This window comes from Hemiscyllium ocellatum, chromosome 8 (assembly GCF_020745735.1).
Source record: "Hemiscyllium ocellatum isolate sHemOce1 chromosome 8, sHemOce1.pat.X.cur, whole genome shotgun sequence".
Lineage (NCBI taxonomy): Eukaryota > Metazoa > Chordata > Chondrichthyes > Orectolobiformes > Hemiscylliidae > Hemiscyllium > Hemiscyllium ocellatum.
In genome coordinates this window covers 34,896,991-34,914,548 of record NC_083408.1, presented here as the reverse complement: position 1 = coordinate 34,914,548, position 17,558 = coordinate 34,896,991, and positions in this window count along the sequence as shown.

Genomic DNA, 17,558 nt, shown 5'->3' with positions numbered 1-17,558 from the left:
AAATTTCTAGAATTGGTCTTCATCGCTTCCTGAGGTTATGCAGAGGTCACAGTCAATTATTCATGGATAGTACAAAAGGAACTCAAGAACCAGACTGGGCTCCTTAAGATGATGCCATAGCCAAAATGATTCAAAATAATTTTGATGAATGTTTTTTGACAGACGCTGAAGAGAATTAACTTGAATTAGATTTTTTTTTCACGTTTATAAATAGTGGCCACCTGCACCAACCCTAGCAGCTCACATTTTATACCTGGTGCTCCCTCTGCTGCATTTTTGACACTTCAGAGGTCAATTGCTATTTCACAATCAATGGTAATTTAAGTGTAGTGTCTGCTATAAAGTTGAAAACCCAGCAGGCTCATTTCTATACAGCTAACCATGTTGACCAGATAATCTGTTTTCTGTGATGTTAGTTGAGAGATAAATATTGGCCAGGGCAAAAGGGATAGCCTTCCACCTCATCTGTGAAATAGTGCCATTGAATCTTTCACTTCTACCGAAACAGGAAGATGGATCTCTGATTACCATCTCACTGAAAAGAAAGCACTCCTGCAGTACTGCACTGGAAGGTTAACATAGCATGCACAATATTACAGCACAGTACAGGCCCTTCGGTCCTCGATGTTGCGCCGATCTGTGGAACCAATCTGAAGCCCATCTGTCCTTCACTATTCCATTTTCATCCATATGTCTATCCAGTGACCACTTAAGTGCCCTTTAAAGTGGCAAGGCAGTGCATTCCATGCCCCTACTACTCTCTGAGTAAAGAAACTACCTCTGATATCTGTCCTATATCTATCACCCCTCAATTTAAAGCTATGTTTCCTCATGCTAGCCATTGCCATCTGAAGAAAACGGTCTTCACTGTCCACCCTATCTAATCTTCTGATTATCTTGTGTGTCTCAATTAAGTCACCTCTCAACCTTCTCCCTAACAAAAACAGCCTCCAGTCCCTCAGCCTTTCTTCATAAGACCTACCCTCCATACCAGGCAACTTCCTGGTAAATCTCCTCTGTACCCTTTCCAAAGCTTCTACATCCTTCCTATAATGCAGTGACCAGAACTGCATGCAATACCCCAAGTGTGGCCACACCAGAGTTTTGTACAGCTACAACATGACCTCATGGCTCTGAAACTCAATCCCATGCTACCAATAAACGCTAAAACACTGTATGCCTTATGAACAACCCTATCAACCTGGGTGGCAGCTTTCAGGGATCTATGTACAGGGGCACCGAGATCTCTCTGCTCATCTACAATTCCAAAACTCTTACCATTTGCCCAGTACTCTTTATTCCTGTTGCTCCTTCCAATGTGAATCACCTCACACTTTTCTGCAATAAACTCCATTTGCCACCTCTCAGCCCAGCTCTGCAGCTTATCTATGCCTCTCTGTAACCTACAACATCCTTCAGTACTATCCACAACACCTCCGACCTTAGTGTCATCCACAAATTTACTAACACATCCTTCTACGTCCTCATCTAGGTCATTTATAAAAATGACAAACAGCAGTGGCCCCAAAACAGATTCTTGCGGTACACCACAAGTAACTGAACTCCAGGATGAACGTTTCCCATCAACCACCTCACTGTCTTCTTTCAGCTAGCCAATGTCTGATCCAAATTCTAACCTTGACTTTTTTGAGTTCAAGCCATGGAAAGGGACTTGTACTTGCAACATTGTGACTCTGAGGCAGAACTGAGCCATAGCTAGCAACTTATAGTCATAAAGTCATAAAGTCATATGGCACAGAAACAGACCATTCGGTCCAACCAGACAATGCCAAACAATTTGAAAGGTAGCATGTGTCATATCCACAGGATGTCCCAGAATACTTTGCAACCAATGAACTTGTTTTGAAATGTAGCCATTGATGCAATGTAGGAAAAGTGGAAGTCAAATTTGACGGGTGGCTCAGTGGTTAGCACTGCTGCCTCACAGTGCCAGGGACCTGGGCTTGATTCCATTCTTGAGTGGCTTTTAAACTAGTCCCACCTGCCTGTTCCTGGTCCATATCCCTCCAAACCTTTCCTATGTATGTATCTATCCAAATATCTTTTAAACATTTTAATTGTACCCACATCTGCCACTTCCTCAAAAAGTTCATTCCACCCTCTGTGTAAAACATTTGCCCATCATGTATTTTTTTAAATTCTCTCCTCTCACCTTAAAAATGTGTCCCCTAGTCTTGAAATGCTCCATCCTCGGAAAAAAGACAATTATCATCAACACTATCCACACACATCATTATTTCATAAATTGCTACAAGGTCACCTCTCAACCTCCTATGTTCCAGTGAAAAATGTCCCAGCCTATAGAGCCTTTTATTATAACTCAAATCTTCCATAGCTGGCAACATCCTGGTAAATCTCTTCTGAACCCGCTCCAGTTTAATACTCTCCTTCCTGGAACTGGGCGACCAGAACTGGACACAGTATTCCAGAAGAGGCCTCAGGTTGCCAGCCCTGAGATGCCGACGGACAATTTCCCACCGGAGATGCTCCTGTTTTCTCAATGAGGAACGCTGGCCGTGTTGAGTTGTACAGGGTTCGTGTCCATTAATCTGCTTGCACTGGGTAGGTCCTGGAGGTGGACATACAGTGTATGAGGCCGATACACTACCTGTTAACCAAGCAACTGGCCCCTGTTTGTGAAAAAGAAAGGGAGTGCAGCTCACATGCATGAAATGTTTCTATAAATAAATCTGATAGGAAAGCTCACGAGTGTCTAGATTCTAATCAGTCCGTCAACTGCTTCGAAAATTCTCAGGTGAAAATTAATTGTTGTTTTCCATCTCTATCAATTCAGCCTGCTTTTTGAGATTGCTGCAACTGGTTCCACAAAAGCTCTGAGATTTGTTTTTTCAATTGCAAGCGATGCCTTAATAGCTGTTTTTTGACATTTTGATTGTAAATTTTGACGCAAATCTACAGTCTGTTGTAAAAAAACAGCGACAGCCTCATGTAACACGCTCATGCAGTATAGCAAGCTAGACATTAGTTCATCATTTGTGGAAAAATATAGCTCTGTCACGTCAAAGAAACGAACAGAGCTGTTTCAATACACAGACTGGGAAGGATCTAGTGGTTCCAGACTGAAGAACTTGTTAAAAATTGGTGACTTCAACCACAAGCCATTCTATTCCCCCAATTACCTCTCTAATGGAGCTGCTCATTAGCGACAAATTAGATTAGATTAGATTCCCTACAGTATGGAAACAGGCCCTTTGGCCCAACCAGTCCACACTGACCTTCCGAAGAATAACTCACCCAGAGCCATTTCCCTCTGACTAATGCACCTAACGCTGTGGGCGATTTAGCATGACCAAACACAAGAGTTAATTTGAGCTATTTAAACAAATAACGTTGATGAAACGCAGTGCTTGGTCAGCATCTCCAGATGTCAGTCTAGAATGTAGGCTCTTCCAAGAGATATTTACACAATGTGTGCTTGAAGGGTGGGTGAGACAGTAGGCAAAACCTACCCTTGCAAAATCAGAGCTGAGAAGCAGCATTGTTCCTGGGAGTAGGTTAGATCAGAGCTGATCTGTATCCCCACACCCAGTGACTTGTCTTTGGTCGCTCTCCCTTGAGGTTTACCAACTCTGACAGGACGTACCCCTGGAGGTTCCATCACCTCCCACTTTCAGCCATTGCTCCCTTTCAGCTTTTATTCTCTCTCCTTTCCCCGGTATTGCTCTGGCTAGTCAGTAAAGTTATCCAAGCAATTCGAGACATCATTTGACCTTTCGCCTAAGGTTGCAAGTGCCAGTTCCCCGGTCAAGAGTTCAACTCCGAAGATGCGGAGGGCTAGAAACTTAATCCCTGGATACCTTTACCGAGAGAAAAAAAATAACACTTTTTGTCAATCTTAGTCTCTAATTGGCCCGATATCTACAAGTCGTTCTGCTATAGTGCACGTTCTGTCAGTGCAAATTGGCTGTAACATGATTGAAGGCCTGTGGACATCGTTTGGATAACGCAATCTTTCTGCTGAACGGGTATAGCGATCTTCCCCAGAGGGGTTTTCCAAAATGTGATTTTTTTCTATCACGCGAGGTTGCAGAGGAACACCACTGTTAGAGCACAATGACCTGTACCGATATTTTGGGGAGAAACAGACACTAACATTTTAAACAAAGTCACGCTGAAGATGTGAAAAACCTTAAAAACAGAAGTTGCAGGAAAAGAAAAGGTCTGGCAGCATCTGAGTGGAGAACACAGGAGACACGCTGAGTTTATTCAGCAATTTCTGCTTTTCTGTGTTCTGGAGAGGTAGTTCTGGCATCAGACCTCAATGGGCTGTTTTCCCTTGCCTCCTTTCGACTCTTCCCAGCTCTTTGCTGAGGTAATGAATGCACCGACTATCGGTCTTTCATTTAATGGTTGAGGATTCTCCGCTTCGGTTCCTCTTGACAGTAGTTTTGCTCTTTTCCCCTTAACAGTAGATTGGGAGTGAGAGCAGCTCATAGTGAAAGGTCAGGCAGAGTAGTTAGCTGAGATGGACTTTCTGATCCTTCTCCCCATGGTAGAGAGAGGTGGATGCTTTTGAGAGGTGGACATTTGTGCTATATCACCTCCAACCAAGGCTGAAGCTACCAGGAACCAATCAGATGGTTGTTACTAAGCTGAGCTCTCCTGAACCCACAGCTGGTGCTGATTAAAAGGCCAATAAGGAGACTGTCCCTCGGCAAGAATGCACTGAGGGATCTGGCAACCACCTCCACAACTCCCTACTTCTATCATACCCCTGCTGGACCCAACCTCACCACTTATCCCGGCACAGCCTGATTGTCCCCTCTCCCTGCCAGGACATAGTCCCTGCCATTCTACCCCAAGATCTTACACCACTCCCTCACACATCAACCAACATCACTTTCCACTCCAGGGACCTGTAACATCCCCCGCCACTGGATCCAACATTCTCCTCACATCCCCTACCCCACACCACCAGGACCTGACACACATTCAAACCCCAAGACACAACACAAGATCATTTCCCCAGCACCACCTCCTGATCTGATGCCTGTTGACTCTCTCTGTCTCAGACAACAGTTAAACAGAAGACATTGAGCATTCTTTAACTTCATCAATTCATGCTTTTCTTGTCAAAGTCTTAAACATCAAGTATCAAAAATATCCAAACACCAAATTATTCTTAAATACAAAGTGTAGACAGTCAAAGGAAACCATACTAGCAACCTTTCTGCTAAATTAATACTGCGCTAAAATCGAAACACATTACCCAGGAATATGTGGCTGGCCATGGTTCACAGTTCCTTTGTCCTCCCTCACCTCATCCTCACCTCATCTCACCCCACCAACATCTCACTCTCACCTCACCCTCACCAACACCTCATTCTCACCTTCACCAACACCTCACCCTCACCAACACCTCATTCTCACTTCACCAACACCTCACCCTCATCAACAACTCACCTTCACCTTCAGCAACACCTCACCCTCACCTCACCCTCACCCTCACCAACACCTCATTCTCACCTTCACCAACACCTCACCCTCATCAACACCTCACCCTCACCTTCACCAACACCTCACTCTCACCTCACCCTCACCAACACCTTACTCTCACCTTCACCAACACCTCACCCTCACCAACACCTCACCTTCACCAACACCTCACCCTCACCAACACCTCATTCTCACCTTCACCAACACCTCACCCTCATCAACACCTCACCCTCACCTTCACCAACACCTCACTCTCACCTAACCCTCACCAACACCTTACTCTCACCTTCACCAACACCTCACCCTCACCAACACCTCACCTTCACCAACACCTCGCCCTCACCAACACCTCACCTCACCTCACCTCACCTCACCTCACCCTCACCAATACCTCACCCTCACCAACACCTCATCCTCATCTTCACCAACACCTCATCCTCACCTTCACCAACACCTCACCCTCACCTTCACCAACACCTCACCCTTACCAACACCTCACCCTCACTTCACCCTCACCAACGCCTCACCCTCACCTTCACCAACACCTCACCCTCACCTTCACCAACACCTCACCCTCATCCTCACCTCACCCTCACCTCACCCTCACCCTCACAAACACCTCACCCTCACCAACATCTCACCCACACCAACACCTAACCCTCACCTTCACCAACACCTCACCCTCACCTTCACCAACACCTCACCCTTACCAACACCTCACCCTCACCTCACCCTCACCAACGCCTCACCCTCACCTTCACCAACACCTCACCCTCACCTTCACCAACACCTCACCCTCACCTCACCCTCACCTCACCCTCACCCTCACACTCACCCTCACACTCACCTCACCCTCACCAACACCTCACCCTCACCAACAACTCACCTCACCCTCACCTCACAGCACCCTGACCTCACCCTCACCAACATCTCACCCTCACCTCACCCCATCTCTCCTCACCCTCAACAACATCTCACCCTCACCCTCACCCTCACCAACACCTCACCCTTACCTTCACCAACACCTCACCCTCACCTCACCCCATCTCTCCTCACCCTCACCTCACCCTCACCAACATCTCACCCTCACCTTCACCAACACCTCACCCTTACCTTCACCAACACCTCACCCTCACTCTCACACTCACCCTCACACTCACCTCACCCTCACCAACACCTCACCCTCACCAACAACTCACCTCACCCTCACCTCACAGCACCCTGACCTCACCCTCACCAACATCTCACCCTCACCTCACCCCATCTCTCCTCACCCTCAACAACATCTCACCCTCACCCTCACCCTCACCAACACCTCACCCTTACCTTCACCAACACCTCACCCTCACCTCACCCCATCTCTCCTCACCCTCACCTCACCCTCACCAACATCTCACCCTCACCCTCACCAACACCTCACCCTTACCTTCACCAACACCTCACCCTCACCCTCACCTCACCCTCACCTCACCTTCACCAACACCTCACCCTCACCAACGCCTCACCCTCACCCTCACCAACACCTCACCCCATCTCTCCTCGCCCTCACCTCACCCTCACCAACATCTCACCCTCACCCTCACCCTCACCTTCACCAACACCTCACCCTCACCCTCACCAACACCTCACCCCATCTCTCCTCGCCCTCACCTCACCCTCACCAACATCTCACCCTCACCCTCACCCTCACCAACACCTCACCCTTACCTTTACCAACACCTCACCCCACCTCAATCACTTATTGTTGCTTTTCCCATCTTGCAATTTGGGTTCTGACCCACTTGGCACCTCACCCACCTGGCACACTGAGAGCTCACAGGGAGTCAAAGGGTGAGGGGTATGGTTATCCTGGGCTTGGGCTTGGTTTTTATCCACTTCCTGGTGAACTATCCTGGTAAGTGAGTTGGAACTCTATGACGTTTATTGCACTAACTTGGAGTTGGAAACCTTTCTGAAGGATTCCAGATGCAGGGTAATTGCTGATCGGAAAATAAGTCTTTCCAAAGTAATTGAATTGGAACATCTGACAAATTCCAGCGTGTATTTTGTTGCTCACTATTTGGAGGATCCGGGTGGTTATCTGATTATTTATCTAATTGCTACACGTATGACCTAAAATGGCTTCTACATTACAAGAATGACTACATATCAAAAATACTTCACTGACTATAAAGCATCTTGGTATTCTGAAATCCTGAAATGTCCTGCAGAAATGGAATTTATTGCTTTCATTCAAACAGTCATCCAAGATTATTCCAAACTGGTTTCAGTGTTAATCTTGGTTCCTCAAAGGCTTTATGGTAAGGAATGTTTAAAATTATATTTCTGACAATAAACACATTAAAACTGAAATAATTCAATTTAAATCGTAAACACACTGTTGTGAGGCAAGTTTTTGCAGCAATATTCCTATCCATGGTCATACACATCTCCCAGGGGCCTTTAACTAGAATTTTTCTTTATTGTGAACATTGAGACTATATATCTATCCATGACTTAATAGGTTCAGCCTGCGCCCATACCATAGCTATGAGAGTGGTCCAACAGCACTCTCAGCAATTAATGCACAGTTCCCCAAAAAAAACAGTGATTCAGTGGTTAGCACTGCTGCCTCACAACACCAGGGACGTAGGTTTGATTCTAGCCTAGGGTGACTGACTGTGTGGAGTTTGCACATTCTTCCCTTGTCTGCTCCAGTTTCCTCCACAGTCCAAGGATTGGCCATGCTAAATCACCCATCATGTGTCAGGATGTGTAGGTTAGGTGCATTAGCCATGGAAAAGGCACAGTTACAAGGATAGAGTAAGGGAGTGGGTCTAGGTGGGATGCTCTTTGGAGGGTTGGTGTCAACTTGTTGGGCTGAATGGCCAGTTTCCACACTGTGAGGATTCTATAAAACAGTAAATAAAAGTAACTTGGTTTACAAGATTTGAGTATTGCTATAAAAAAATATATTTTGTTGATGCTTTTCATCTTAAACTCACCAGGCCAATTGGCATGAAATACTAGTGTCAAAGGAAAACAGCATTTATATTATATGAGAGGATAGTGCTGATTGGCTACCAAGTAGACTCTGATTGGTAAAGGCATTACTTTGAAGAATGCACCAGATAAAAGTGACTGACAGTTAACTGCTAAACTCTGTTTAAATGTTAAAGCAGGCAATTTGAACCTGATTGGTTTGAGCATTGTCCTGAGAAATGAACCAGAGAATGGCTGTCACTTACTTTATTAAGCTGAAACAGTCACAATGTGTGTACATGTTATCTCTGATTGCGAACAACAGAGCCCTGTGTATTAATGTATAAAGTTTCTAGTACAGACCTGTGTGCCACACTCTGAGCCCAACTGACAATCTTAAGTTGTGTCTTTTCTCAAAATAATGCTTTATAGTGCCTACTTCTCAGAGTCCATAGAAAATATAATCAGGATATTCTGATTATTAGGCTTGCCCTATTTATTAGATGATGTAATCTCCTCAATTGCTCTTAAAATGCATTGCCTTAACTTGGCCCATCTGCTTTCCTGTCTGATGCCAACCTATGGAATGGTTTTGCTGTCACTGCTCACATCCTCCCATAAAGTGCCCTGAAACTGGCACCTCTAACAGGAAAGTGATAGAATGCAAATCCTGCTCTCTCCTTGATTTAGCTCAATTCCATCCCTGCTGAAGCTCCCACTTTCACAACTTGCATCAGCTATATTCCTCCAAATTGTTTTAGCCCACTCTGTATTCTGACCTGAACTATAGAAATGAGGCAGGGAATCAACTACTTGCAAAATATAACTAAGTTCCAGGAAATTGTTTGAGCCTGCAATCCATCTGAAAATTCCAGTGCCATGGAAACCATGGTTTAAGATCTCAGGGGATAACAATGTCTTAACACAGGCCCATTTGCTGTTATTTCTGAGTGATTTCAAAGAATAAAGAACTTTTATTTCTGTGAGTCTTTTCTATTATCCCAGTTTGTTTACAGCTACTCATGTGTTTTAACTGCGATAAAATACACTTACATCGTTAAAGTTGGGGAAATGTTCAGAGAAAATAAGAAATTCTGAGGGACAATTAACTTCGAACTGAGACGAAGTGTTGTTGAATAAACCCTCGCAATTAACTAAATCTGACTCAAATGTACCCTGTAATACAAGTGCTTTGCAAATGTAGCTCTCCCTGTCAAAGCTGATAAGTTCTTAAGATATCATTAGGTTTCTCTAACCTTCTATTTTCTAGCCCCCACCTCCCATCCTCCAGGATTCATTCCTGAAATCTATGAATAAATCAACAGCATGCAATACTGCACATCAATCCTCTGATCACAACTTCTATTTCAGGTCAGTTGTGATATGTTGACTAGTCAATAATGGCATTGGTCCCGGATAGATTCTGAAAAGACCATGTGAATGTGATGATTTTCTGGTCAGGTAACCCTATCCCTTTAAGTGTGAGACAGGGCTCAATCTCATCTCAAGATCAGAAGGCTCTGGTTCTAATGCCAGGCATCTAAGCAGAAAATCTAGGTTGGCATCTCAGGGCAGTACTGTAGGGATACTACACTATTGCAGACAACAACTTTCTGAGAGAAGGTTAAATTGAGGTTCCTCTGGCTCTCGCAGAGTTTCAAAGCCCTTTGTTTAAAGATGGCCGTCTTGCTAACACCCTTGCCAATACCTGAACTTCAATCCATACCACTAAACGCCTGATTAATATCACATTTTGGCTTGTAGGCACTTGCTGTGAGCATTACAACAGTAACTAGAGTTCAAGAGCACTTCATTGATTGAAAAATGCTTTGCCATACTCTGAGACCTTAAAAGTCTTCATCGAAATGTAAGACCTTGCTTTGTTTCTTCACCTCACTTTAGGCATACTGTATGGGCATGTAGACTAAAATTAACCCAATAATAATCTAATAGATTGGCAACTGCTTGCACTATTCTTGCCCTATTTTTCAGGATCAGTGAGTGACAGGGCAGCAGACTGCTTTATCAGTTACATTGTAATGATAATTATCCTTCCACATTTCAATTTTTTTTGTTTCTTTTTGCTACAAAGAGGCACTTAATTTTTAACAGGTTATAAAAGTGGTGTATTTCCAGTTCCTGTCTTACAGAGATGTTGGGGTGGGGGTGGGGGTGGGCAGGGAAGTGAGGACTGCAGATGCTGGAGATCAGAGGTGAGAGTGTCGTGCTGGAAAAGCACAGCAGGTCAGGCAGTATCCGAGGAGCAGGAGAATCGACATTTCGGCATGAGGTTTATGCCCGGCTTTTCCAGCACCACACTTTCGACTTACAGGGATGTCAGTCAGGAAAATTACATATAAGTATTATACTGTGTAGAGTATTGGTCACCTTACTTAAGGAAGGATGTAAAATTGCTAGAAACAGTTCTCAGAAAGTTTGCTCCTTTAACACCGAGAATGGGATATTGTCTTTTTTTATTCATTCACAGGATGAGGGTGTCACAGGCTAGGCCAACATGTATTGCCAATCCCTAATTACCATAGGGCATTTGAGACTCAACCACCTTGTTGTGGGTCTGGAGTCACATGTAGATGAGACAAAGTAAGGATGGCAGGTTCCTTCCCTCAAGGGCATTACTAAACAACATGGATGTATCCTGATAATTGGCAATGGTTTCATGGTCATCGCCAGACTCTTAATTCCAGATTTATTTATTGAATTCAAATTCCACCATCTTCTGTGGCAGGGTCGCTAGAACATTATCTGGGGTCTCACTATTAACAATCCAGCGAGAATACCACCACATAATTGCTTCCCTTCTAATCATAGAAATCCCTACAGTGTGGAAGCGGTCCATTTGGCCCATTGAGTCCACCCAACCCTCTGAAGACTATCCCACCCAGGCCCACTCAAGTCCTGCATTTCTCATGGCTAATCCACCTGACCTGCATACCTTTGGCAGGAAACAAGAGCAGCCAAATGAGACCCACGCAGACACGGGGAGAACATGCAAACTCCACACAGACAGGCACCCAAGGGTAGAAATGAATTCAGGTCGGTGGTGCTTAATAACAAACAGTTGGATAAGTGAAGCTAGTGAGCCTAGATGGGTATAAGGATACTTGATCGACATATTTAAAATCCTCAAGGTTCTTGACAGGATCGACATAAAAAGGATGTTTCCTTTTGTGGGAGAATCTAGAACTAGGGGTTCACTGTTTGAAAACAATGGATGACTCATTTAAGACCGAGAGTTCTTTTCTCACGGAAGGTGCTGAGTCTTTGGAACTCTCTTCCAAACCTGCTGTGTTTTTCCAGGATTTTCTGTTTTTATCAGCCCAGACGTTCCAACGGCCGAAGGATTGTTGCTGCAGCGAAGACTGGAGTTTTGCACTGGAGGCATGAAAAATCCCCACGTAACTAAACTCCAAGGGAATACTTGTGGCATTGAAAACTCTGCCGGACAGTTCCCCTTCATCCACAACCTTCTGCGAAACTCCCCTTAAAGTCTGAGATTTTACACCGTTCTGACTCATTAGAAGCTTCAGAGATTTACAACAAGGATTTTTACAACAATCTGGCACATTATACATAATATAAAAAACAGTATGTTCAAGAAGAAAAATTCTCAGCAAGTTTAGCAGCATCTGTTGAAAAAGAAATGGAGTAAACGTTTTGGGTTTGAAATGATTTTTCTTCAGATTGTTATACCTGGCAGATTTTTCCATTGCAGGCTCCCAGCTTGTCTTGCCTTCTTGTCTTATTGGCACTGGGTGGGCAAACGTATCACTTCAGATAACTTATTAATTGACCAGCATCCTTCCATGGCTGATAACAACTCATGGATTTCAGTGCTGGAGACAGGGAGCATAATCCATTCTGTTTCTAGTCTCTTTCCTTTAATTACTTCGTTTTGATGAAATCAGAAAGAGTTGATCACTATTTGCCATATGTGCTTCAGTCAAACCCCTGGATAGTAATTTATACCTGCCTCAGGGCTAGAAATATACTGCTGCCAATCACGTTAACTCCATGCTTATTAAAATCAGAAGACTAAGTCCACAACTTAGGCTCAATGCTGATGCAGAAGATTGAATATTTACATTAAGGATTTCTCCTTTTTTATCCCTGTATTTGGTTGCAGTCAATAAGAGGTTCAAGGATTCATGGGTTGCTTCATAGACCGACGTGAATAGTCCTCCCATGTTTGATGATGCTGTTCCTTTAAAAAGGTTATGCTGTCCTTTGGTTTTTTATTCCCCCAGAGAGGGCGTAAAAGCAGTGATTTCTGAAAAGTCTAGGGTTATAGGGTTTTAGCTAACAGATATTGCCTCAAACAAAAGACTTTTGAGTTAAAAAAGACACTTGTATAATGAAAGGAGAGTGGCCAGTTCTCCCAGCTCAGCTTTTCTCTGGTTTGATTTGGTTTTTAGCAGCCTGGCTGTTCACTGAAAGCAGTCATGCAGTTTGGGACTGCTGGTTCTACATGGAAGAAGGTGTTCCATGCTGAATCTCTCTGTCGTCTCCCTTTCCTGGAAGACTCAGTGTTTGATTTTAATTTTTTTTAATGGGGTTTGTTGCAGGAATTTGGAACAGCATCACTAAGTTGGGATAGTCAGTTGGGTTTTTGGATAGGTTAGGTTATTCTATATTCTGTTCTCTTTTGTTTGTCTTTCATTTGGTAATATTTCAAATGAATTCTGTTTTGTTTAAAACTAAGTGTTTGGATTACCTGCATCACTCCTGAAATATCCACATGTACACCTGCTTAAAACAACTAGTAAAGTTAGGGTCTGGGCTACTTTCTTGAAATGTTTTGAGGGGGTCTGGCCTGGTCCATAACATGTGTCTGCAGCCCTCATATAGAATAGAAACAGACTCTTCGATCCAATTCATCCATGCTGACCAGACACCCAATCCAATTTAGTCCCATTTGCCAGCATTTTGCCCATTTCCCTAAACCCTTCCTATTCATTTACCCATCCAGATGCCTTTTAAATGTTGTAATTGTGCCAGCCTCCACCAGTTCCTCTTGCAGCTCATTCCATCCATGTACCACCCTCTGCATGAAATTGTTGCCCCTTAGGTCCCTTTTAAATCTTTTGCCTCTCACCTTAAGTCTATGCCTACTAATTTTGGACTCTCTCACCTTAGGAAAAAGACCTTGACTATTCGTCCTATCAATGCCCCTCATGATTTTATAAACCTCCATAAGGTCACCCCTCAGCCTTCAGATGCTCCAGGGAAAACAGCCCCAGCCTATTCAACCTCTCCCTATAGCTCAAATCCTTCAAACCTGGCAACATCCTTGTAAATCTTTTCTGCACCCTTTCAAGTTTCACAACATCCTTCCTATAGCAGGGAGACCAGAACGGAACACAGTATTCCAATTCTTCTTATTAATTAACAAGGTTGAGTGGATGGCTTAGTCCTTTATGGCGTTAAGGTTTCTCATTAAAACACATGCACTGAGTGTTAATCCAAGATTCAGAGTTGGAACCCCTGTCTCCAGTCAGGAAGGCTTATTTGGAACGAAGTTTGAAATTTACACATTTTTGCTCAGGGACTAAAACGTTATCATCAACCTTGGTTCCAGAGTGACCCTCACTGGTTTATCAGTGATCTGCCAGCTTGGGAACGTGACAAATGGGTGTAATTCCTAAGCAATAAGCAAAATCTCCAGACAGAATAGGGTAGTGATGAATATATGCTTATTATAGACTGCATGTCAGCTAAAGCAACTGGCACCTTTAATTGTGAACTATTGGACAGTTTGGAAGGAGCTGACTTTTCACATTGACCAATCTCAGTCTTTCCGGGATGATTCACCCTGCCCTATTAACACCCTGTCTGAATCACCGTGGTGGCTGTTGAATTACATTGATTCCCAGTCTGAAAACGTCTTAATTTTGAAACCTTTATTTTCATTGTCAAATCAAGCCATGGTCTCAGCCCTCCTTATCTTTGCAATATCCTCCAATTCTTTTACTAGAACATAGAACATAGAACATTACAGTGCAGTACAGACCCTTCAGCCGTAGATGTTGCATCAACCTGCGGAACCAATCTGAAGCCTATCTGTCCTACACTATTCCATTATGATCCATATGCCTATCCAATGGCCATTTAAATGCCCTTAAAGTTGGCGAGTCTACTACTGTTGTGGCAGGGCGTTCCATGCCCTTACTACTCTCCGAGTAACCAACCTATGTCTGACACCAGTCCTATATCTATCAGCCCTCAATTTAAAGTTAATCCCTTCATGCTAGCCATCACTATCTGAGGAAGAAGGCTATCACTGCCTACCCTATTTAGTCTCTAATCATCTTATATGTCTCATTTAAGTCATCTCTCAACTTTCTTTTAATGAAAACAGCCTAAAGTCCCTCAGCCTTTCTTCATACGACCTTCCTTCCATACCAGGCAACATCCCAGTAAATTTCCTCTGCACCCTTTCCAAAGCTTCCACATCCTTCCTGTAATGTGGTGACCAGAACTGTACGCACTAGAGTTTTGTACAGCTGCAACATGACTCCCGGCTGCAAAACTCAATCCCTCTACCAATAAAAGCTAACACACCATATGCCTTCTTAACAACCCTATCAACCTGGTAGCAATTTTCAGGGATCTATGTACATGGACACTGAGATCCCTCTGCTCATACACACTACCAAAAATCTTACCATTAGCCCAGAATTCTGTATTGCTGTTACTCCTTCCAAAGTGAATCACCTCACACTTTTCCGCATTAAACTCCATTTGCCACCTCTCAGTCCAGCTCTGCAGCTTATCTATGTTCCTCTGTAATCTGCAATACCCTTCTGTACTATCCATAACTCTACCGACTTTAATGTCATCCTTCTACATCCTCATCCAGGTCATTTATAAAAATGACAAACAGCAGTGGCCCCAGAAACAGATCTTTGCGGTACACCACCAGTAACTGAACTCCAGGATGAAAATTTCCCATCAGCCACCACCCTCTGTCTTCTTACAGCTAGCCAATTTCTGATCCAAACCGCTAAATCACCCTCAATGCCATGCCTCTGTATTTTCTGCAATAGCCTACTGTGGGGAACCCCATAAATGCAATACAGAAATCCATATACACCACGCCAACTGCTTTACCTTCATCCACCTGTTTGGTCACCTTCTTGAAGAACTCAATTAGGTTTGTGAGGCAGACTTACAATTCATAAAACCGTGTTGACTATCCCTAACCAACTTATTCCTTTCTAGATGATTATAAATCCTATCTCTTATAACCTTTTCCAACACTTGACCCACAACCGAAGGAACACTCACTGATCTATATTTGCCAGGGTTGTCTCTACTCCCCTTCTTGAACAAAGGGGAGTAGCCTCCAGTCTTCTGGCACTATTTCTGTAGACAATGATGACATAAAGATCAAAGCTAAAGGTTCTGCAATCTCTTCCTTAGCTTCCCAGAGAATCCTAGGATAAATCCCATCTGGCCCAGGGACTTATCTATTTGCACACTTTCCAGAATAGCTAACACCTCCTCCTTATGAACCTCGAACCCATCAAGTCTAATAGCCTGTATCCCAGCATTCTCCTCGACAACATTGTCTTTTTCCTGTGTGAATACTGACGAAAAATATTCATTTTGTTCCTCTCATCTCTTTGGACTCCACGCACAACTTCCCACTACTGCCCTCGACTGGTCCTAATCTTACTCTAGTCATTTTTTAAATTCCTGATATAACTAAAGAAAGCTTTAGGGTTTTCCTTGATCCTGTCTGCCAATGACTTCTCATGTCTCCTCCTGGCTCTTCTTAGCTCTCTCTTTAGGCCTTTCCTGCCTTCAAATCTCATCTTAACATAAGCCTTCTTTTTCTTCTTGACAAGAGATTCACCTCCTTTAATAAACCATGGCTCCCTCGCTCAAAGACTTCCTCCCTGCCTGACAGGTACATAATTATCAAGGAGACACAGTATCTGTTCCTTGAATAAGCTCTACATTTCAGTTGTGCCCATTCCCTGCAGTTTCCTTCCCCATTCCTGTGCATCCTAAATCTTGCCTAATTAGCCTCATTCCTGATGAAGGGCTTCTGCCTGAAACGTCGATTCTCCTGCTCCTCGGATCATGCCTGACCTGCTGTGCTTTTCCAGCGCTACGCTCTTTGACTCTGATCTCCAGCACCTGCAGTCTTCACTTTCTCCCTATGTCATCTACATGTTCATTAAACTCTATCTGTATATCCACTGCGGCAGCTAATCTTATTAAATGAAAGAACAGGCTTGAAGGGCTGAACAGCCTACTCCATTTCCCTGTTGATATGTCTGTATGTTTTTCATATGTTCACTCCGACTCTTTGTATAGATTGGATCCAGCTTGATTGGGGTTATTAATCTGGGCCTGGCTGACCAATATAACTAGGAGTCCTGTGGAGGGGGTCGTTAGGGCCGACTGCCTGCCCCTCTTCCGTGGTTACATTAGAGCCCGGGTGTCTCTGGAAAAGGAGCACGCAATGTCCACCAACACCCTGGAGTTGTTCAGGGAGAGGTGGGCGCCACAGGGAGTGGAGTGCATTATTTCCCCCTCCAACTCTATTGTGACTTAATCCCTGCCCTCCCCTTCACTGTTTGATCACACAGCATTGCCCTTTGATGTGAAGGGCACTGCTTGTCACAGGCCACTCGGGTGTTTCCTTTCTTCCTGGTGGTGGAAATTTGAATAAAGATTTGTGCACCTTGTGTCTTTCACTGTGTCTCACACCCGCACACACACAACATGGGTGCTGGGGAAAAAATATAAGCACTACCGCAGTTAGGCAGTACTGTGGGGAAAAGAAAAAAATTTTAAAAAGGAAGAAAAAAAAGGAAAAAATATATAACCAGGAGTTGAGATTGGGGTGCTGGTAAAGCATCCGAGGAGCAGGAGAATCGACGTTTGGGCAAGTGCCCTTCATCAGAAAAGAAGCTTGTGAGCCAAGGGGATAGAGAGAGATAAAAGGGATGGGGGGTGGGGCTGGGGGGAAAGTAGCTGAGAGTGGGATAGGTGGATTGAGGTGGGGGTAAAGGTGATAGTTCGGAGAGGAGGGTGGAGCAGATAGATGGGGAGGAAGATGGACAAGTAAGACAGGTCATGAGGGTGGT